Source organism: Scyliorhinus torazame, chromosome 26 (assembly GCF_047496885.1).
Source record: "Scyliorhinus torazame isolate Kashiwa2021f chromosome 26, sScyTor2.1, whole genome shotgun sequence".
In the NCBI taxonomy this organism is placed as follows: Eukaryota; Metazoa; Chordata; class Chondrichthyes; order Carcharhiniformes; family Scyliorhinidae; genus Scyliorhinus; species Scyliorhinus torazame.
In genome coordinates, this window is record NC_092732.1 from 23509261 (window position 1) to 23532606 (window position 23346).

Genomic DNA, 23346 nt, shown 5'->3' on the forward strand with positions numbered 1-23346 from the left:
CGTTCCAGACCCTAACCCCTCGTTGGGGAAAGAGTTCCTCCTCCTGTCTCCGTTGCTCCTTTCCCCAATCCCCTTAACCCTGCCCCCCCCCACTCCAATTCCCAATCCCTCCACCAATGGGAACGGTTTCTCCTTCTCGACTCTCTCTCAGATACCACCCCCTCCCCCCTTCACGATCGAACACCCTCTATCTAATCTCCCAACCTTCTCTTCCCCAAGGAGCACGGCCCCAAACTCTCCAATCTGCCCTCACCCCCGGCACCATTCTCATCAATCTTTACCACACTCCCACTCTCTCCACGATCTTCCTAAAGTGTGGCACCCAAAACTGTGCACACTATTACAGCTGAGGTGTAACTAGTGTCTTGTATAAGTCAGCGTAACCTCCGTACTCCGTATCCCGTTCATAAATCCCAGACTACTACCTGCTTTATTTACTGCTCTCCATCTGTCCTGCCACCTTCAATGCCACACACCCACGTCCCTCGGCACTTCACCCCCTTAAGAATTTTACCCTTTATCTTATTAAGTCTCTCCACTTAATTCAACCTACCAAAATTAACTACTTCACATTTCACCACATTCCACTGCATTCGCCACCTGACTGCCCACTTCCACCAACTTGACTCTGTCCTTTCAAGTTCACTGTCCTCTTCGATGCTTCCAAGTTTTGTGTCACCCACAAACCTTCAAACTGTCCCCTGCACACCAAGATCTGGATCATTAATGTAACATCAGGAAAAGCAAGAGTCCAATATCGACCCCCCCCCCCCCCCCCCCGGGGAACTCCACTCTCGACCTTCCTCCAGACCGAAAAATATCCATTCACCGTTACTCTCTGCTTCCTGCTATTCAGCCAGTTTTGTATCCACGTTGCTCCTGTCGCTTTTAATCCGGTACCTATAATGTTTCCCACAAGTCTGTTGTGTGGCACTACATTGAACGCCTTCTGAAAGTCCCTGTACACCACATCCACAGCATTACCCTCATCGACCCTCTCTGTCAACCTCCTCAAAACATCTCCAGCAAGTCAGTCAAATGAGATTTTCCTGTGAGAAATGCAAACTGGCCTTCCTTTGATGAACCCCACTTTGGTCACGTGACGATTAGTTTCGTCCTGATGACTGCTTCTAGAAGCTTCCCCAACACCGAAGTCATGTGGACTGGCCCGTAGTTGCTGGGTCTGTCCTTGCAACCCTTTTTTTTTTTTGTTGCAATTCTCCAGTTCCCTGGCACCAGAAGACTGAAAAATTATGATTGAACGATTCCGTAATTTCCATTTCTCATTTCCCTCCCCTCCCCCCTCCCCCTCCTCCCCCCCACCCCTCCCTCCTCCCCCCCCACCCCTCCCTCCTCCCCCCCACCCCTCCCCCCCCACCCCTCCCTCCCTCCCCCCCCCACCCCTCCCTCCTCCCCTCCTCCCCCCCCCCCCCCCCAGCCGTGGAAGAAGCCCCTCCCCCCCCCCCAAACCCGGCCAGCAGCACGGTTCGAGATGAGTGTGGCGGCGCTGGACACTGTCCGGAGCTGGCAGGCCAGGCTCCCGGCCACGTGTGTCCCGCGCTGTCGGAAATCGGCCCAGCGTTGCAGCTGCGCGGGTCCTGATGATGCCGATTTGGGGGGGGGGGGGGGCGGAGCGTACCGATGCCGGCCCCGATTCTGCCATCAGCCAACGGAGAATCCAGCCCAGTGTTATCCACTCCCGTGGGTATACCCAGAAATCATAACATCCCATCAGGCCCCTCCTTGTAAACATACACACGGTGTCAACAAATTTATAAAGAAAACATTTTTATTGGAGTTGTGGCATTTCATATCGTACGTCACCCAACAAGACGCAATCGAAACGTGTACCTCCAAGAATTGACAGAACTGTGCTTTCAGCTATTTTACTCGGCATGTCACCCTCCCGTTCAGGGTGTGCTGGCGACGGCCGCAGGGTCACCGAGCGAGATACTGACAAAGGTCATTTACAAAGAAGATACTGCCGCTTGTCGGGCCAGACTGTGGCCCCGCCCGCTCGGTCATCTGGGGCCAGTAACTGGCTGCGCTTCCCTGAGAGGGAGCTTTTGTATAGTTACTGGGATTTTGGAGGGGGTGGGGGTCCCCTTGGTGATCGGCCGTTGCTGTTGGGTGGCCAACGCATCACACAAGCTTGCCACCCTCGCGTTGATTCTGTCAACACCTCCCGCTGCCTCGGGAAGGCAGGCAGCATTGTCAGAGACCCCTCACACCCAGGCTTTTCCCTCTTCCAGACCCCTCCACCTGGCAGAAGATACAGAAGTCTGAAGACCCACACATCCAGACATAGGAACAGCTTCTTCCCCACAGCTACTAGACTCCTCAACGACTCCCCCCGGACTGTCCTGTTCCCTGTAAGAACATTATTCACGATGCCCGATGCTGCTCTTGTTTGGCCCCCTGTTCTGCAATGTAACCAATCACTATTTGTCGATGTACCATTTGTTCTTTGTTGATTATTCTTTTTGTCTACGATGTAAGTACTGTGTACGTTCCCTCGGCCGCAGAAAAATACTTTTCACTGTACTTCGATACGTGACAATAAATCAAATTGAATCGAAATTGGTCACGCAGGAGAGGGGAATAGGGGCTCACTCTTTCCTTTGTTGCCCTGTGTCATTTGTGGCTCTCTCCTCCTCTACCTGCCCTGTTTCCCTTCGGTGCGCACTGTAGCCACCTAAAATGGCTGATTCCCTATTAATTTGGCCAAAACCCGATTTAAAATGGCTAACCGGAAAGGCTGATGGGAAAAGCAGCCGACAGGACACAAACGGACAGCTGCAGACAGAATAGCGTATTCGGCTCTGGGGAAGTCGGCCCAGATCAATACTCAAGACTATTAGCAGCACATCAACCCAGACATCTGCAGTTTAATCGGCTATCCCCGAGAACAATTGCAACATATTAGCAATTGAATACCGGGCCAGACCCGTCGGCGCCTGCAGTGGCCGAAACAAAGACAGGTGAACGACCACCCCCCGATCGAGGAATCACCCCATTATTGGATATATCAAACCCAGTGATTGGGAACAAGTCCAATCACTTGGGACTCAGGGTCAAGGGCCGCCCCAAGAGGCGGGAAGCCCCTGGGCCCTATAAAGTAAGGGGCCAAGTTCAGATCGCTCGCTCCCTTCTTCGCCTGCTCGAGACCTTCGCAAGAACATCGACCAGAAACTGTAAGTTTGACTCCAGCGATCGCTACCCGATAGAGACTCCTAGCCATCGACCCGTATCAGTCTTTTGAATCCCGCGGGCCAGATCCGATTCGATAAGCCATTCGTTTCCCTGACCTGGTGGGCCCTTCCTAAAGTTAAGTATTGGCCAGTAGTGGTAGGTTTCGATATAGATAGTAGGATTATTGTGGAAGCATTTATTGTTGTTACATAATAAATGACCGTTGATTTCAATCTTACTAAGTGGTGTGCTGACTTATTAATCATAACTCGAGCTTGAACCACGTGGCGGTATCAGAAAGATACCTGGTGACTCGTGAGCAAAGGTGACACAATCAGAGCTAATAAAACTAAGGCTAAAAAGAGCAACATAATTGGCGACTCCGCCGGGACCCGACATAGAAGTGGAACCCCAACAATTTGAATAGAATCCAATCGGAAACAAAAACAAAAAAAACCCCACAAGTGTTCAAGTGGTTCTGGTTAATAATTCACAATTCGGAAGTGTGTGTATGCATGCGTAACTAACAGGGTTATAAGGTGAAACTGATCGATTTTTGTTGCGTCAAAACTGTCGGAAGTCGGTATTTTCGGAAACTAGCGCAAGCCGTACCCGCATCTACGACACCACCTTAGCCCCCTGTTCCAAATTTGAACGTAGCAAGCAGATAAGAGAGATGGCCATGCAGGCAATGCAGCGCCTCATGAACCCCGAAGAATTTGCGGTCGCACCGATCAGCAGCATTAAAGTGGGACAGTGTCCCATTTGGGAAGTGGAAATTCGCAAATTTCTACAGGGCAAAGGATGGACCGTGTGGAGCGGTTTCTGTAATAATGACGACTCAGGTCCCGGGAGTATAGGGCATACTTGGTGGGAGAACATGAGTTAAATTCACAAAAGGAGCTTAGCAAAAGCGCGTCGTGTCCTGCATGGCACAATTGCGAGGCACAGAGGAGGTCGTCAGGACGCTCCGGAAAGAAATAGAAGGCATACATCGTATGAGTAAAATTGATGTATGCGAGATGGAAAAAGAGAACCTGGAATTGAAAAGGCAGTTAGAAGCCAAGGACGAAGAGGTGGCTGACGCCAAACGGGATCACCAGTCTTGTCTGGCGCATTTAAGCAGTTTTCAATCCCAGTATGAGAAGGCTTATCAGGACACGCAGCGTGCGGTCCTGGCTAAGAAAGAGACAGGGAAGCAGGTGGAGTTGCTACAAAAGCAATGTAGTGATCTCAAGGCAGCCTTGAGAGCGCTCCACGTTGCAACCACGGAACAAAGACAGAGTACCTTAGACCACGCGAAGTGCTGAAAGCAAATTGCAGACCTGCAATCAATGCTTTCTGTCCAAAAGGGATTCCAGGAAACCTTTGGGGAAAGTTTAGAACAGGAAGACGGCCCTGATTGGGACGAATTACAGGACACAGCGCAGAGATATGTTCAGGGAACATGTGCGTAAGGAAAGCCCCAAAGGAGGAAAGCACCCCCACCCCCCACACAGCAGGTAATACAGGCTCCCATGACCCCTGTAACAACCCACCGCACCGCCACAGCAGACGAGGGGGAAGTCCTATATTCCACCCCTCTCACAGTGACCCAATTACGGGATGCGTGTGCCAAAATCACACCGTTCCTCCCCGCTTCAGACCCCCACCATTTCTTTGCCACCGTCAAACACCAGGTGACCTTGTACGGCCTGGATGAGAAAGAGCAGGTAAAGCTCACGGTCCTCAGCTTAGACCCATCGGTCGCAGCAGCCCTTCCCGACCCACAGAACGTAGGAGGAGGCACCCTTGCAGAAATGCATACCGCGATCCTGGATGCGATCGGGTATAACCGGGGTGACCCCATGGATGGCCTAAATAAGTGCAGACAGAAAAAGTCTGAACACCCCACAGCGTTCTCAGGACGCTTGTGGATTCACTTTGAAGCCGTTTTCAGAAATGTACACCGTGCCCATTTGTCCGCAGACACTATGGCCAAATGGACCCGCACCCTTATCTCCCATGCCACGGAAGGACAGAATGCCTGTAATAATTATGACCCTTCGGAGGAGACTCATAATGAGAAGTGGGTGGTCAAAAGATTGTCCCGCGTTTGGGAACAGTCGGCTCACAATAAACCCGCCGCTAGAACCCCCGAGGAAAAACAAGCCGCCGCAGACATGCAGGCAGTAAGAACCACTCTTCACAACCCCGCCTGGGTAAACGAGGGAAAGAGCAGTCCCCCAGCAAAACCGCAAGAATGCTACAATTGCGGACAGTTGTGACATTTTGCCAAAGAATGCAATGCCCCTAAAAAGCCACAGAGAGCCCAACAGACAGGCACTCTCAATAAGAAAAAAACAGAACCCATACATAGCATTAGCGCCCAGTCCGATCAGACAGACTTGACCGGAACGGACTGACGGTGTACAGGGTCCCCCAGTTGGGTCTGCGATACCCTTTGGGATAGGTCAGGACGACCCGTAGTTGCAGCGAGAGTTAGGGGACAGGCGATCGAGCTTCTCTGGGACACAGGAGGGTCCCGCACCACCTTAAATTCCTCCACTCTTGGTAAGGACACGTGGCCCACTACAGCCACTATCACCCTCAGCGGCTTTACAGGCCACTCATAGCCGGGACACATCACAACCCCTGTACCCATCCAACTCGGAACCATTAACACAAAACACCCCGTTGTGTTAGTCGACCTGCCCCCAACAGCTTCATGATCGATTTCATGAATTCCCACCACCTATCTTTCGACCCAGTCAACCAGTGTGTCTGGAAGATGGCGAAATCCGCTAGAGCCCGCAACGCTCACCATAGGGGACTATATGAACAAAATTAGCGCAGTGGGCGAGTTTTGGTTCAACCCCACCACACTCAGCACGGACCGACAGTCCTGCAAAAGAACAGGGCAGCATTCGCGACCCACAAGCACGACTGTGGACGGATGACCGGCTCCGTACAAATAACAGGACCGGACCCTAGACCCCAAAAGCAGTACGGATTCCCCCTAGAAGCAGAGGGAGAAATCCTAAAGGTTATAGAAAGCTTATTAGAACAGGGCGTCCTAAGACCGGTAGCCTCAACTAATAATGCCCCGATTTGGCCAGTAGATTATCGGGAACTCAATAAAGTCACCCCCGTAGCAGCCCCCACCGTTGCAACAAGTCCCGAGACCATGCTCAAACAGGGACTCCATGCCCGATATTTCACGGTTTTGGACGTCAGTAATGGGTTCTGGTCCATTCCATTGGCAAAGGCGTGCCAGTATAAATTTGCCTTCACTTTCCGAGCGCAGCAGTACACGTGGACATGCCTTCCACAAGGATTCCACAACTCCCCCTCCATTTTCCACCGACAGCTGGCAAATGGACTAGCGAAATTCTCTCGCCCCGAATGTCTGGTACAGTATGTAGACGATCTACTACTGCAGACAGACACGAAGGAAGAGCACATTGAGCTTCTGTCCGAACTCCTGGAATTACTACATTTCATTGGCTGTAAAGTAAACCCCCAAAAGGCCCAGATATTGGAAGAAAAGGTGGTATATTTGGGTACTATCATCACACACGGCAAACGCGAGATCGAGCACAAAAGAATTGACTCGATCGCTAAATTGCCCCTTCCCCAACACGTTTCAGCCCTCCGGCCGTTTTTAGGACTGGTCGGCTACTGCCGAAACCACATTGACGGTTTCGCCAGCAAGGCAGCGCCCCTCTCAGACCTCCTAAAGAAAGGAGCCCCCTGGGAATGGCTTCCGCAGCAAACGGATGCTGTGGAATCATTAAAACAGGCGCTCATAGCCGCCCCCGCACTACAAGTTCCAGACCCGCTTTCCCCTTACGCCATAGAGGTAGCGACCACAGACCGCACCCTTTCGGCCGTGCTCCTTCAGGAACGGCACGACCAGCTAAGACCCGTGGCTTACGCCTCCCGGATTTTAGATGCTGTGGAGCAGGGATTCTCAGCCTGTGAGAGACACCTGCTCGCAGTTTTCTGGGCAGTCCAATACTTTTCATACATTACCGGACTGAACCCCATCACCATTTTGACCGAGCACACCCCCACCCAACTTTTACTAGACGGACGACTTAAAGACGGTACCGTCAGCTAAATCCGCGCTGCTAGGTGGACCCTTCTCTTACAAGGACGGGATATCACAGCCAAACGGACCAAAACACACACATACTTAGCGGACAATTTACAGTACCCCGGAACCCCCCATGAGTGTGAAATCATCTCGCCCCACCATAATACAGGCCCCTTTATAGCTAAACCCCCCCCCCCAGAAAACTAGCCACTCCATCTCAGAACCCCCCTCACCCGGACACGTGTGACCCCATTAGGATCTATGTGGATGGATCTTCCAGAGTCCTGGATGGGCAACGCATAACAGGTTGTGGGATTTATGTGGAAGGCGCGCAGGGACGCGCCCTCGAGGAAATCGCATTAAAATTACCGGGCACTTAGGCGCGCAGGCGGCAGAGCTTGCGGCCATCGCTTACATTGTAGAGCACCCAGATTCCTTCCCCAGCCCAGCAGACATATATTCAGACAGTCTATACATGTGCAACAGCCTACCTGACTTTCTGCCCCTCTGGGAAACAAGAGGATTTGTTTCCGCGGATGGGAAACCCCTCCCCTCAGCCCCATTACTCCGCCATATTTCGAAAAAAGCCAAGAACCGGACCTTTGGCATTATAAAGGTCCGCAGCCACCATCGTTCCTCCCCCCTGGAAATGTAAAAGCCGACGCACTGGCTAAGGCAGGATCCAGGCATGGGTACTTTTGGAAGCCCCCCGGGAGCGCCCCAGTGAGTGCGCCAGTGAGTGCAGTTCAGGTCGCGCAGACTAGGATCGAAGATCTAGTAGAGGCCCAGAAGCAGGATAGCGCTCTCACTGAAATCGTGAAAGGGACGTTTCCAGCCTCATACGAGAGGTACAGAAATACAATAACCACACATGACGGTGTGATGCTAAAGGACACCCTTTATGTACTTCCTGAGCAGGATAGGAACCAAATAGTCTGTTTATTCCATGATGGTCATGTACACCAGGGAATCAAACCCACCGCAGCCCACCTCAAACAGCTTTGTTGGTGGCCTAATCTCAAAGAGTATGTATCCCATTACATTGAGAATTGCCTCATCTGCGCTCAGAACAACCCAGATAGATATGCCAAAAAGGCACATCTCCGCCACACCCGACCCGTTAATGGCCCCTGGACTAACCTCCAGATCGATTTTATAGGTCCATTGCCCCCTTGCAGGAATGGCTATAAATATGTTCTGGTGGTCATAGACACTTTCACAAAGTGGGTGGAAGCATTTCCAGCCCGCACCAACACCGCGAAAACCACTGTCAAAATCCTAACCCACCACATCTTCACAAGATGGGGACTCCCCCGCAGTATTGAGTCGGACCAAGGTTCTCACTTTACGGGACGGGTCATGCAGAACTAACGAATGTGAAATAAAATAGTTACTTTAGAGATATTAGTTACTGTAATGTAGAGATAGGCCAGTCTCATTCTGGTGAGTTCACAAACAAAGGATTTCAGACCGCATGGAAAAGCAGGAAGAGGTGTGTCCACCAAAGCAGGAGAAAAGGATGCTGGGTAATAGGGGCCAGAGGAAGGGATTGGAAGTGAGCCAATCAGAATAGATCAACAGGGCAGGAGGGGTATAGGCTGACCTATGGGAATCGTGTATGTGAAACTTGATAACATTTGAATTGATTTGCAGAGATCCCTTTGTCTCTTTGTTCATTCGCTTTCTGGGATGTAGGAGACTGGATGTCTCCAATGTTTCTGTGAAATGAATCAAGCTTGCAAGCTAAATAAAATAACTAATGCTGTACCTGCAAATCCATCTCGACTTTTATTGAGGCCAGACTGACGGGTAAAGAAACTTGGGATTCTACATTTGGTGCCAAAACCCGGGATTTCTCAAGACGGTTCTGACCAACTGCGAAATCAGAATTAGACTGATTATGAACAGGAGGATGGGGAAAGAGGGCCCACAATGCAGAACTGGAAAATGACCGCGCATTGATTTTTCCCCTCTTCTTATCGTCTGATTAGTCTGGTCACTCGCGGTTGGTACGGAAAGATCGTCTCGATGAAATCAAAGGTCAGTCTGGGGATTAGAAATTTAATTGATGGGATTTCACATTGTTGATTCGGCTTGGGTTAGGTTATGGAGTTGATGGGACATTTGAAATTGAAGATGGTTCAACTCTATGTGTGAGTGTTTTAAATATATAGTTGATTAAGCTAAAATTGTACCCTTGGACTGTGGTGGCGAAGGGCGCAGTTCTGAGGACTAGTTGAGATTGTGGGGAATGCTGCATATTGGTTGAAGCAGAAGTCTCTCCAAGGGTTAACAGCAGCAGCCAAAGTTAAAGACAGACAGTGCTTCTCACTCAGGCCTTGAGATAACAGCAGCAGCCTGTAGTGTAATCGGATACCTTTCCTTTGAGTCAGTGAACTCCAGCAAAGTTACGTTTTGAATTAATTAAAGGAAACCAGTGGGTTTCTCCACCTCTTTGATAAAAGTTATTATTTTCGAAAGCAATTGATTGAAATTGCCAGAATCTTAAGTTTTACTTACTTGAAATAATGTTTATCTCATTTATCTGGAGATTAATAGAAACTTAAAGAAGATCACGGACACCATTTTAAAAAGTGTAAATCTGGAGATGATAGTTGACTTTGCCAACATTTTTGTGAATGTAAAAAAAAAAACTTGTTAAAAGAAAAATTGTTAAGATAAAGAATTAATTAAGTTGTAAATGTTATACAAGTTTGTGTTAAGCAAATCGTAAATTTAGTTCTGAGTTGAGATCAGAGCTAAGCTTGCAAGTTGCAGTAATTCAATTTGAATTTTCAAACATTTTTAAGTTTTAAAAAAAAAACAGTTAGAACCTTTTCAATCGCTTTGCCAAAAAAAAAAAAAAAAAAACGCGCAAGTAGAGACAGGAAAGGCACGGGTCAAACAAAAGATGAGCTACGTAGTTCAATGGCTGGCCTTGAATTGACAGAAAATGATAAATTCAATAATTTAGAAAATGTTCACTAAAAGTTCCGACTGCACCTGTAGTATTGTCTACACTAATTCCAGAACCACCAGAGTATAATAATTGATATCCAGTCACTGCTCCCAGATTCCAATTATGCCAGTAACTCAAGCCCTTTTGGGTGATAGTATGGGTCCTGATTTACCATCTTCACGATCAGTAGGGGAAGAGGAGCTCTGTTCCGCAAGCCCAGTTAGCTCTAGGACCAGACCTCGGACAGCGAGAGAAGGGCTTGATCCTCACCAGAAACAATTAAGTATACCACCTAAGTCCCTCCAAACTAAGGAGAAACCGCAAGGTTTGTAGAACAAAGGAAGCTGCAACAGATGATTTTGACGAGAAAGAACTCCCTCTAGTGACAGGGAGAGACATCGGAGAACCAGAGGAAATAGCTAGAGTGCCCCCTGGTGAGATTCGGAGACAGCTGCCGATTAGGAAGATACCAAACCCACCCAAAGGGACCCTCAGCTCCTTTTTATGGCCCACCGTAAGTACCAACAGCTTTACAACCGCCGCCCCCTCTGAGGGGCCATTGGTCTACTGGGAGACGAGGACGGGGCAGATATAGAGGGAGCAATGCATGTTTTAATTGCGGCCGTGCAGATCACTGGCAACAGGAATGCCCCTTTAAAAGACAGGCAGCAGAAGGAGATTATCCGACCCAAAGGAGGGGGTACCCACCAAGGGGAGTACAGACGAGATACACTGACCTCCCAGGCAAACCCTTTCCCAACACAGGATTGACTAGCTAATTTAGTCATAAGGACTCTCCAATCGGACAGGGAACCTATTATCTCTCTGCAGATAGGAGATCAACATCACTCATTTGTAATCGACACTGGAGCAGCCATGTCTTCTGTGCAATCAGAACTTCGACTACCACTATCCGACCACACGCAGCAATTGTCGGGGTTCCAAGGACAGGTGTGTGAGTATCCTATTTCTGAACCTGTGACAGTCACTTACGAGAATAAGTCTGCAGATCATCAGTTTGTAGTGACTACTGGATTGGACTGTAACTTGTTGGCCCGAGATTTACTGTGTATCTTACAGCTACAGCTAGAGTGCGGAGACGAGGGGGTAACGGTCCAATCATGGAGAATGAGACAACAGTGCTATATTTCTATCACCCCCCCCAGTGGTGGACGTTAGACATTGAACATTCACTGCATCACGTTACCCTGGCCTATGACAGAACCGGACAAAACAGGGAGTTGGAGGACAAATACCGGCCATTAATTTGGACCGAATGGCCAGTCAAAGTTACAGCCACAGTCACGGGAAAAGAAGGTACAGCCGATTTTGTTACAATACCACCACATTTATGGCCACAGTCAGCTTCGGTAAGCCCTCATATTACACGTCAGGTCCACGACCAGTACCATGCCAGGGATCTGGGGCGAATGGTAAGGAGGGCAGTGGATCATTCGGATCCAACAGAAGTACGCACTTCAAGTCATGCCGGACGGCACTACCATAAAATATTTTGAGGTCCCTGAAACGATTAACACTCGACTGCAGCATCACAGGGGACATGATGTGTTGGAATATGTCAATCCACAGGTCTGGGCGAAATACCCATCACAAGTGGGAAAGACAAATGTTACACCTATAAAGGTAACGATTAAGGATCATGTAAAGCTACCTTCCATTCGGCAATACCCCCTGAGATCCCAAGCTGCTCAGTCTATAGACAAATTAATTCAAGAGCTGTTGCAACAGGGTATTTTGGTCCCTTGCCAATCAGAATGTAACACCCCCATACTTGCTGTGCCTAAACCAGCCAAACCAGACCAGTACCGATTAGTACAGGATTTACGTTCAATCAGTGCCATCGCACAGCCGTTCCATGCTCTCACCCTCCAACAGGATATTACAGTGTATAGCTTCCACTCGGTCATCGCACTACTGAGGCAACTGCAGACTCAGCATCTTACCGCAGCTCGTCAGAATAGGTATGAGATATACCTTTTGAACAATCCACGTCTGACATTTAAACACTGTACCACTATCAATCCAGCCTGTTTTCTTAGTGGTCCCCCTGTCCATGAAGACGCACCTGGCCACGACTGTTTAGCCTTGATTCAGGAAACTACCACAATAAGGGGCGATTTGAGTGACATTTCGTCAGAACAACCTGACATGATTATGTGTGGTCAAATATCCCACCGGGGTTTAGTTAATGACCTACTGCAGGCCCTTCTTATGCCCGCACAGATTTCCGTTATTAAATGCGCTGCCCACACGAATGGTACAACCCCAGTTGACGTTGGTAATGAACGAGCAGATCGTGCAGCGCGGACAGCCGCGCAAATTCAGCAAGAGATGGTGCCTAAAATGTTAAGTCAGACTAAACGATCCACTATAAATATGTCTGCTTCTGACAAGTCAATGCCAACCATCCAAGACGTCATAAGGTTACAGGAGGACGCTCCTGAGAGTGATAAACAAATGTGGAAACAGTTAGGTTGTACATATGATTCTGTTTCCTCTTTATGGACCACGCCAGCACATCAGACTTGTATGTCTGATGTACTGGCTTTATGGGTCATCGAATGTGTACACTTTGCAACTCATTGTGGGGCTCGAGGGACTAGTGATTTGTTGCTGGACACTTGGTGGCACCCTAAAATGCAGGGGTTGGCCCAGAGTATCAGTAATCGGTGTTTGATTTGTCAGCAATATAACACCGGAAAAGGTATCCCTTGTGGGATGGGGCAAACCCCGTTGCCCAGTGGTCCCTTTGAGACGCTACAAATGGATTACATTGAGTTGGAAAGGTGTCAATGTTATAAATATGTTTTGGTCATTGTGGATGTGTTCAGCAGATGGGTTGAGGCGTATCCGACTACCGATAATAAAGGTGCTACTGTGGTTAAAGTTCTGATGCGGGAAATCATTCCCCGGTACAGTAGACCAGCTCAGTTGAGTTCTGATAACGGGCCTCATTTTCTTGGACAGATTAACCTGCCTCCCTTCTCCAGTGCTATTTTACAGGTGTGGAGCATGATGGGGTGGCTACGCACCGTCTGTGTGATATTTGGCCTCACCTCGCTTGGAGTGTTATTGGCGATGGACATGGAAAAGGGGAATATTATCTATGTTTGTAACCCCAACCAATCTACAAGGATACATCACCTATGCAAAGGTGATGTTCTTCGCTGCCCCCATATACGAGGACATGGTATCAACTCATGGAAGGTCGTCAAAGTTAAGGAGAATGCAGGACTCATGAAGCAATTGCACCGGTCCCGGCGATGGGAAGAGAATATTATATGGACATTGCCTTGTTTTTGGAATACATGTAAATTTGATTTTGGATGTGTTAAGATTGGTGCAATAAAGGTAACATCAGACCGTCAGGAGAGCGTAGGAAGAGGCTATGAGAGAGAGAGAGGGACTAGAGAGAGCGGGGCGTGTGAGAAGGGAAGTACAGCTAGAACGTAGGTTACCGGGAGATACACTTAATTTAGTTAGAGGCCAAACTGAGGAAAACCCGGGTAGTATGAATCTCTTCTACCAGATTTACCACCGCTTGTATGGCCAGGGACGGGTTGTCTGCTACCCGAACCCCGCAGCAGTGTCTAGGTTATTTTATGTTTCACCGCTTTGGGGCACTCCCCAAACGGTGGTTCATTGTCAGCGTTCCGAGTCACCGCCCGATAAAGTCACTCTTCCTTACGATCCGGGTTCAGCACCACCGGCTATTTGCCTTCCCCTCCCTCGGGATAATTCCCATTCACAGTACGATAGGCTGCGACGGTGGAGGGCGTATATACCTAGCCACTTCACTCCCAATAGGGATTCCCGGTCGTACGAGAATTGTTTCCGCAGTGAAGGATACGGCTGTTTGCTGGTAGAGGTGGAAACGAATATAACATGTCTGTTCCCCACCTGTACGGACAGGAGGTGCCATATCACCCAGGCGTCTGGCCAATGCGTTTGGTACAACACCACTTGCGTTCCATTGAACGCCGGCCTCCAGCTCCTTTGTGGCTGGGGGAATGTCTCTCATATCACTGTTGGGACTAGGGCTTTCCGCATTGCTAGGCGGCCCGAATGGGCGTTTCGAAGCTGGATAAACTGGGCTACTGGGGAATCCCTACGCAACCGATATACTGATTGTGATGCTAGCCTGTACACGGAACAAGGATACTACTTTTTATTTAATGGCACAGCGACCAACGTTTTGTCAACCCCATTTCCCCGCCAAATTGCTATTGGGACTCTAGTCCCTACCACAGTCCCCTGCCCCTCGGCGTGGATGCTGCATAATCAGTTAGCACGCCGGGCAGTCTCTGCTGAATTTTGCGAGAACTGGAAAAACCCTCAGGTTCTCGCACCCAACCGGGGCCACTCAGCCCGGTGGGGAATTCGGAGCATCTTGACACTGGGAGGTGTGGGGGGGGGGGTTCCTTGGCTGTCAGCATTAGGAATTATTTTATTTGTGGCCTTACCATCTTGGGAAATGAAACCTTGGGAGCCCTCGGGGCAATAACCAAGGAATTGTCTCAGCTGCGATTGTTTGCAATGCAGAACCGGTATGCTCTTGACTATCTTCTGGCCCGTGAGGGTGGGGTATGCACCATAGTACAGGGCAAGTGTATCATAGGAGTTCAAGACTTAACCGCTAACATCACTAAATTTATGGATCGCATACGGGATCACCTGGACGGAATGCAGGATCCTGGCTCTTGGGGTAACTGGGGATTTGGGGGTTGGAAGGACTGGTTGATAAATATGGCCATGTATTTAGTGGTGGCTATCGGCTGCATCTTTGTGGGCCTAGCGATCCTTAAATGTGTGTTGGGTAGAATGCGGGGTGCACTGGAACAGATCAACGCCCCTAAAATCTTAACTGTTAAAATCCATGAGGGTGCAGCAGATGAAGGGGGGGGGGGGGGCTGCGCCAGGAATTGGAAATGCAGCGACGGATCTTTTTAGATGAGGGACCGTAGCTATGGATTGGATAGTTCGGTTATCATGGAATGATAAAAGGAGGGAATGACGAATGTGATATAAAATAGTTACTTTAGAGATATTAGTTACTGTAATGTAGAGATAGGCCAGTCTCATTCTGGTGAGTTCACAGACAAAGGATTTCAGACCACATGGCAAAGGAGGAGGTGTGTCCACCAAAGCAGGAGAAAAGGATGCTGGGTAATAGGGGCCAGAGGAAGGGATTGGAAGTGAGCCAATCAGAATAGATCAACAGGTCAGGAGGGGTATAGGCTGACCTATGGGAATCGAGTATGTGAAACTTGATACCATTTGAATTGATTTGCAGAGATCCCTTTGTCTCTTTGTTCATTCGCTTTCTGGGATGTAGGAGACTGGATGTCTCCCATGTTACTGTGAAATGAATCAAGCTTGCAAGCTAAATAAAGTAACTAATGCTGTACCTGCAAATCCATCTCGACTTTTATTGAGGCCAGACTGACGGGTAAAGAAACTTGGGATTCTACAGAACGTCCTCACGATATTTGGCATAACCCAAAAAGTTCACATTGCGTACCACCCACAGCCACAATTCTGTGACTTTCACTTTAGTAATGGAGAGGGATAGGTACGTGCAACAGGGCAAGGTTTACAATTGGGGGAAGGGTAAATACGATGTTGTCAGACAAGAATTGAAGTGCATAAGTTGGGAACATAGACTGTCAGGGAAGGACACAAGTGAAATGTGGAACTTGTTCAAGGAACAGGTGCTACATGTCCTTGATATGTATGTCCCTGTCAGGCAGGGAAGAGATGGTCGAGTGAGGGAACCTTGGTTGACAAGAGAGGTTGAATGTCTTGTTAAGAGGAAAAAGGTGACTTATGTAAGGCTGAGGAAACAAGGTTCAGACAGGGCATTGGAGGGATACAAGATAGCCAGGAGGGAACTGAAGAAAGGGATTAGGAGAGCTAAGAGAGGGCATGAACAATCTTTGGCGGGTAGGATCAAGGAAAACCCCAAGGCCTTTTACACATATGTGAGAAATATGAGAATGACTAGAGCGAGGGTAGGTCCGATCAAGGACAGTAGCGGGAGATTGTGTATTGAGTCTGAAGAGATAGGAGAGGTCTTGAATGAGTATTTTTCTTCTGTATTTACAAATGAGAGGGGCGATATTGTTGGAGAGGACAGTGTGAAACAGATTGGTAAGCTCGAGGAAATACATGTCAGGAAGGAAGATGTGTTGGGCATTTTGAAAAACTTGAGGATAGACAAGTCCCCCGGGCCTGACGGGATATATCCAAGGATTCTATGGGAAGCAAGAGATGAAATTGCAGAGCCGTTGGCAATGATCTTTTCGTCCTCACTGTCAACAGGGGTGGTACCAGGGGATTGGAGAGTGGCGAATGTCGTGCCCCTGTTCAAAAAAGGAACTAGGGATAACCCTGGGAATTACAGGCCAGTTAGTCTTACTTCGGTGGTAGGCAAAGTAATGGAAAGGGTACTGAAGGATAGGATTTCTGAGCATCTGGAAAGACACTGCTTGATTCGGGATAGTCAGCACGGATTTGTGAGGGGTAGGTCTTGCCTTACAAATCTTATTGAATTCTTTGAGGAGGTGACCAAGCATGTGGATGAAGGTAAAGCAGTGGATGTAGTGTACATGGATTTTAGTAAGGCATTTGATAAAGTTCCCCATGGTAGGCTTATGCAGAAAGTAAGGAGGCATGGGATAGTGGGAAATTTGGCCAGTTGGATAACGAACTGGCTAACCGATAGAAGTCAGAGAGTGGTGGTGGATGGCAAATATTCAGCCTGGATCCCAGTTACCAGTGGCGTACCGCAGGGATCAGTTCTGGGTCCTCTGCTGTTTGTGATTTTCATTAATGACTTGGATGAGGGAGTTGAAGGGTGGGTCAGTAAATTTGCAGACGATACAAAGATTGGTGGAGTTGTGGATAGTAAGGAGGGCTGTTGTCGGCTGCAAAGAGACATAGATAGGATGCAGAGCAGGGCTGAGAAGTGGCAGATGGAGTTTAACCCTGAAAAGTGTGAGGTTGTCCATTTTGGAAGGACAAATATGAATGCGGAATACAGGGTTAACGGTAGAGTTCTTGGCAATGTGGAGGAGCAGAGAGATCTTGGGGTCTATGTTCATACATCTTTGAAAGTTGCCACTCAAGTGGATAGAGCTGTGAAGAAGGCCTATGGTGTGCTCGCGTTCATTAACAGAGGGATTGAATTTAAGAGCCGTGAGGTGATGATGCAGCTGTACAAAACTTTGGTAAGGCCACATTTGGAGTACTGTGTACAGTTCTGGTCGCCTCATTTTAGGAAGGATGTGGAAGCTCTGGAAAAGGTGCAAAGAAGATTTACCAGGATGTTGCCTGGAATGGAGAGTAGGTCTTACGAGGAAAGGTTGAGGGTGCTAGGCCTTTTCTCATTAGAGCGGAGAAGGATGAGGGGCGACTTGATAGAGGTTTATAAGATGATCAGGGGAATAGATAGAGTAGACAGTCAGAGACTTTTTCCCCGGGTGGAACACACCATTACAAGGGGACATAAATTTTAGGTGAAAGGTGGAAGATATAGGAGGGATATCAGAGGTAGGTTCTTTACCCAGAGAGTAGTGGGGGCATGGAATGCACTGCCTGTGGAAGTAGTTGAGTCGGAAACATTAGGGACCTTCAAGCAGCTATTGGATAGGTACATGGATGACGGTAAAATGATATAATGTAGATTTATTTGTTCTTAAGGGCAGCACGGTAGCATTGTGGATAGCACAATTGCTTCACAGCTCCATGGTCCCAGGTTCGATTCCGGCTTGGGTCATTGTCTGTGCGGAGTCTGCACGTCCTCCCCGTGTCTGCGTGGGTTTCCTCCGGGTGCTCCGGTTTCCTCCCACAGTCCAAAGATGTGCGGGTTAGGTGAATTGGCCAATGATAAATTGCCCTTAATGTCCAAATTGCCCTTGGTGTTGGGTGGAGGTGTTGAGTTTGGGTATGGTGCTCTTTCCAAGAGCCGGTGCAGACTCAAAGGGCTGAATGGCCTCCTTCTGCACTGTAAATTCAATGATAATCTATGATTAATCTAGGACAAAGGTTCGGCACAACATCGTGGGCCGAAGGGCCTGTTCTGTGCTGTATTTTCTATGTTCTATGTTCTATAGTGGAGCGCATGAATTGGACCCTAAAAACCACCCTCAGAAAAATGGTCCAGCAGAACACCACTTGGGATTCTGTCCTCCCCTTTGCGCTGATGTTTTTGCGTAACACTATTTCCACCTCCACAGGTTTCACCCCACACACCCTCATGACCGGACGCCCCATGAAAGGGACAGAGTACTTGTTGGGTTTAGACCTGACCAGCCCTGAAGTTACGGCCCTCACCCATGAGAACGCTGTCGAGCAATTACTTGCAAATGTAAAAACGGCTCAGTTAGCAGCCGCTGTTAAACTGGGCACTAAAAGACAACAGAGCAAGGCCTGTTTTGATAAGGCAGTACATGCAACGGAGTACAACATAGGACAACAAGTGATGTTGTCTGTGTATAAACCCAGCACATTTCTGTCTCCAAAATACTCGGGTCCGTACTCCATTACGGATAAAGTAAGCCCATCGGTATATAAAATTAAATACCCAAATGGTAAGACTGCCTGGTTTCACATAAACCAGCTAAAGGCTTATGGAGCACAGTCAAACCACGCCCACCACGTCATCCTTGACGCAGCAGCCCACACCCCACCCACAGCCAGCGTAACCAGACCAACCCCCACCACGTCCAGCCCAGACACGGACTCGCCCTCGACTCCACCCCCAAATTCTACACTCCGCCCCGGAACGCCCACAGACTGCAGCAGCAGCGACAGCGACTGTGACTCTAACGATAGCCACAGCACACCCCCCTACTATCCCCATACAGCCGGACCCACACCCAGCGACTCCGATTTCGACTCCAGTGATCCCTTCATGATCACCTTTCTAAATTAACCACACCACCGATCATCGAACCACACGGACGACCCCGACTTTGTCCCCACCCAACTCGACCCAACTCATTGGCACCGCGACAACTCCTGCAGACTCGTCCGCAACGACGAGAGCGACCCCAACTCACACCACGCAGCCCTTTCCGCCCTAATTCACTCCAGAGTTTGGCACCCGGGAGAAGGTGACGACCTCGGGTCTGACTCCCAAGCCGCCAACCCCTTTGCGACCCTGTTCGCAACAGAAAACTGAGGTGTCCACATGATGATTTAAAGGAGACACTTGGTGAAAAGTGTTGTCCTTCCTGATGGAACCTGCCGGATGTTTTGCGTTGTTTGTAGGTTTGTTTAAATGTAATTCGTTTGACAGGAGAATTTTTCCCCGTCCCATTCACCTGAAACTTTTTAGATCTTTTCAAAACCCGCACAGCGGCCAGGCGCTTGTTCAGCGGGACTAGCTTATCAGCTGATACCTGGTCAGCAGACCAGACGCCTGTTCAGCGGTACCAACTTATCTGCAGATACCTGGTCAACAGACCAGACGCTTGTTCAGAGGAACTAGCTTGTCTGCAGACACTTTAGCTGATACCCGTTCGGGTACCAGATGCCCGTTCTGATTCGAGGGTAGAAGCACAGCAGCCAACGCTTGTTCAGAGGAACTAGCTTGTCTGCAGACACTTTAGCTGATATCCGTTCGAGTATCAGACGCCCGTTCTGATTTGACGGTAGACTCACAGCAGCAACCCCACCACGATGACTACATTTTTGCCCGTTCTTGTCGGTTGCTCAGGCAGTGGAGAAACGGCGTGAGACCCGCCCTGCCTGGGGACCCCTCCGTTGGTCAAAAACGCTCGGGAAGGGGAGATACGGTATTGGTAGCCGTCCTACCCGGGGACTCCATCCAAATCTTACCCTTCGCGGCCCATACGCACCTCATTAGACCTTTTCCTTTCAAAAACCGTTTTATTTATTTAGGCAACGTTTCGGTTGCTGCCAAATGCTATTTACATCCAGGAACATTTGGATGATAAACTTAGCACTGGTCCACCATTGGGAAGTGGGCCATGTCCTAACATTTGTTTTGAAAAAAAAAAATGAGGGAGTCACATATAGTGACCAATTATAAGGGAATAATTGGCCCCGAAGGACAGACACACTAACATACCGGATATTAAACCAAGGTAGTTACAGATACTATGCTTGTTTTACAGAACTCCAGAAGCTCCAGGACTGGAGAAAACAGAGAACACAGAGAAAGAAAAAGGAGGACAGCCATGAGGACTTCTTTCATCGTGCTCAACATCTTGTTATTGGACATTTGTTTGCGCGGGAACGCAGACCCCATTACTCCAAACCCCCCTACCGTTAATGTTTCACTGCCCCGTAGTCACCAGCCACGCTGCATTATCCTGGTGTGCCAAGTTCATAACTTGGTACTCCCTGTCGTACGTTATTGAAGCACTATTAGCGTTGGCAATACTCTGCTGTGCAGTACAGACTATGTGCCTCCGCAAATGGAGAAGGAGAGCGTACCGCCCTCGAACCCCGGTATATCAGATCCAATCCCCTATGTTCGGGTATGACCAGACCCCAGACCCCCGCGACATATAATACAAAAATAAAGAACAAGCACTTGCGTTTTTCCTGTAAATAAAAGATGTACAAAACTACCTGTAACAAGAAAAAAAAAGTATAACCCTGAGCTTGACTGCCAAGCCAGGAAAGAATATATGGAATGTTATGATTGTTGTTGTATGTTTTAGAGAGATATGATGATGCAATGCTTGATGAATGTATTTAGGTAAAATTAGAGGTTCCAAGTTTTAATTTTTTTTAGATACATGCCCCTGCCTGACATAGCGCCCTCAAGAATTGTTTAGGTACATTTTTGTGCATAGCCAGGGTCAGAATAGTGGCCATGTAGGAGGTGTCCCCCCCCGGTCAGGGGACGGAAAGGACAAAATTTATGTGATCCTTCACGCTTCGCGTTAGGATCACAAGGAGGGTCTGTAGCCACGTAAAATGGCTGCTTCCCGATTAAATTGGCCAAAACCCGATTTTAAATGGCCAACCGGAAAGGCTGATGGGAAAAGCAGCCAACAGGACACAAACGGACAGCTGCAGACAGAATAGGGTATTCGGCTCTGGGGAAGTTGGCCCAGATCAATACTCAAGACTATTAACAGCACATCAACCCAGACATCTGCAGTTTAATCGGCTATCCCCGAGAACAATTGCAACATATTAGCAATTGAATGCCGGGCCAGACCCGTCGGCGCCTGCAGTGGCCGAAACAAAGACAGGTGAACGACCACCCCCCCCGATCGAGGAATCGCCCCATTATTGGACATATCGAACCCAGTGATTGGGAACAAGTCCAATCACTTGGGACTCAGGGTCAAGGGCCGCCCCGGGAGGCGGGAAGCCCCTGGGCCCTATAAAGTAAGGGGCCAAGTTCAGATCTCTCTCTCTCCCTTCTTCTCATGCTCGAGACCTTCGCAAGAACATCGACCAGAAACTGTAAGTTTGACTCCAGCGATCGCTACCCGACAGAGACTCCTAGCCATCGACCCGTATCAGCCTTTTTGAATCCCGCGGGCCAGATCCAATTCGATAAGCCATTCGTTTCCCTGACCTGGTGGGCCCTTCCTAAAGTTAAGTATTGGCCAGTAGTGGTAGGTTTCGATATAGATAGTAGGATTATTGTGGAAGCATTTATTGTTGTATATAATAAATGACCGTTGATTTCAATCTTACTAAGCGGTGTGCTGACTTATTAATCATAACTCGAGCTTGAACCACGTGGCGGTATCAGAAAGATACCTGGCGACTCGTGAGCAAAGGTGACATAATCAGAGCGAATAAACTAAGGCTAAAAAGAGCAACACCTGGGACCCCGGAGCTGTGAAGCAACTCCGCCCCTCTCCCCGTGAAGAGCCCTGGCTGCTCCGAGACCCCCAAATACCCCGCCACCAGCAGGCAAGGCACCATCCTCACCCCCCACAATCCCCCCACAGCCTCGAAGGCAGCAGCCCAGTACCTGACGAGTCTGGGGCAGGTCGAGAACGCGTGGGTGTGGTTGGCTGGGCCGCCCCCTGGCACTGCTCATTCTCATCTTGACCCTGCGCGCCACCTTTAGTTGCGTTGGGCTGAGCCCTGCGCACGTGGAGGTGACGTTCGCCCGGTGCGTGGCTTCGATCCGGAGCCCTTTCCCTCTCTCCCTACCAGCTCTTCCTCCCATTTCTCCCTTGTCTCCCCCAGGACTGAGCATGCCTCTGTACACGTCCGCAGTTCCTGTCTCCTAGCTCACCCACAGTCAGTAGTCTTGTCGAGTAGAGCGTCCCCTGGCATCTGGGGCAATGTCGCGGTTTCCCTGCGGAGAAAGTCTTGGACTTGGTTATATCTTAGTTTATTCCCTTTCGGGAGCTGGAGCGTGTCCGTCAGCCCCCCCTCGGGTCGCACTCTGTCTTCCAGGTACATGTCTTTAGCCGGCTGGGGTCCCTCCGCCTTGTCTCCACCTTTTGAAGGAGGAATCCATTGTCGCAGGGGGTGAACTTGTGGTTGGGGGTCACAGTGGGCGCCTCGGTCAGACGGAAGTCCTGTCGCATTCGGTGCCACCAGAAGTGTGGCTGCTGTCACTGGGCTTCCTGAGTAGCTGGGGGGGGGGGGGGGGGGGGTCAGGGGAATGTTGTCGTGGCCAGTGTCTGGAGAGATGTCCATGTGCCGGAACTGTCCTCCATTCTGACCCATTCCCACCCCCCCTCCCCCCTCCTCTTCCCTCCCTCTTCTCCCTCCTCCCCTTCCTTCTCCCCTCCCTCCATCCCCTGCCCTCCCCTCCCCCTCTCCCCTCCCTCTCTCGCCCTCCCCCTCCCCTCCCCTCCCTCCCCTGCCCTCCCCACCTCCCCGCCCTCCCCTCCCCCCCCCTCCCCCCTCTCCCTCTTCTCCCTCCCCTCCCCGCCTCCCCCCTCACTCCCTCCCTCTCCCTCTCCCACAAATGGCATGATTAATTTATTGATTGCGGTGAAAAAGGCCTTGGGGATGAAGATGGGGAGGGATCTGAACAGGAAAAGGAATCGGGGCAGCATATTCATCCTGATCGTCTGCACTCTCCCCCATCACGGAGAGCAGGAGCTAGGGACCCGCTTTTACTACATCTTAATTGCAC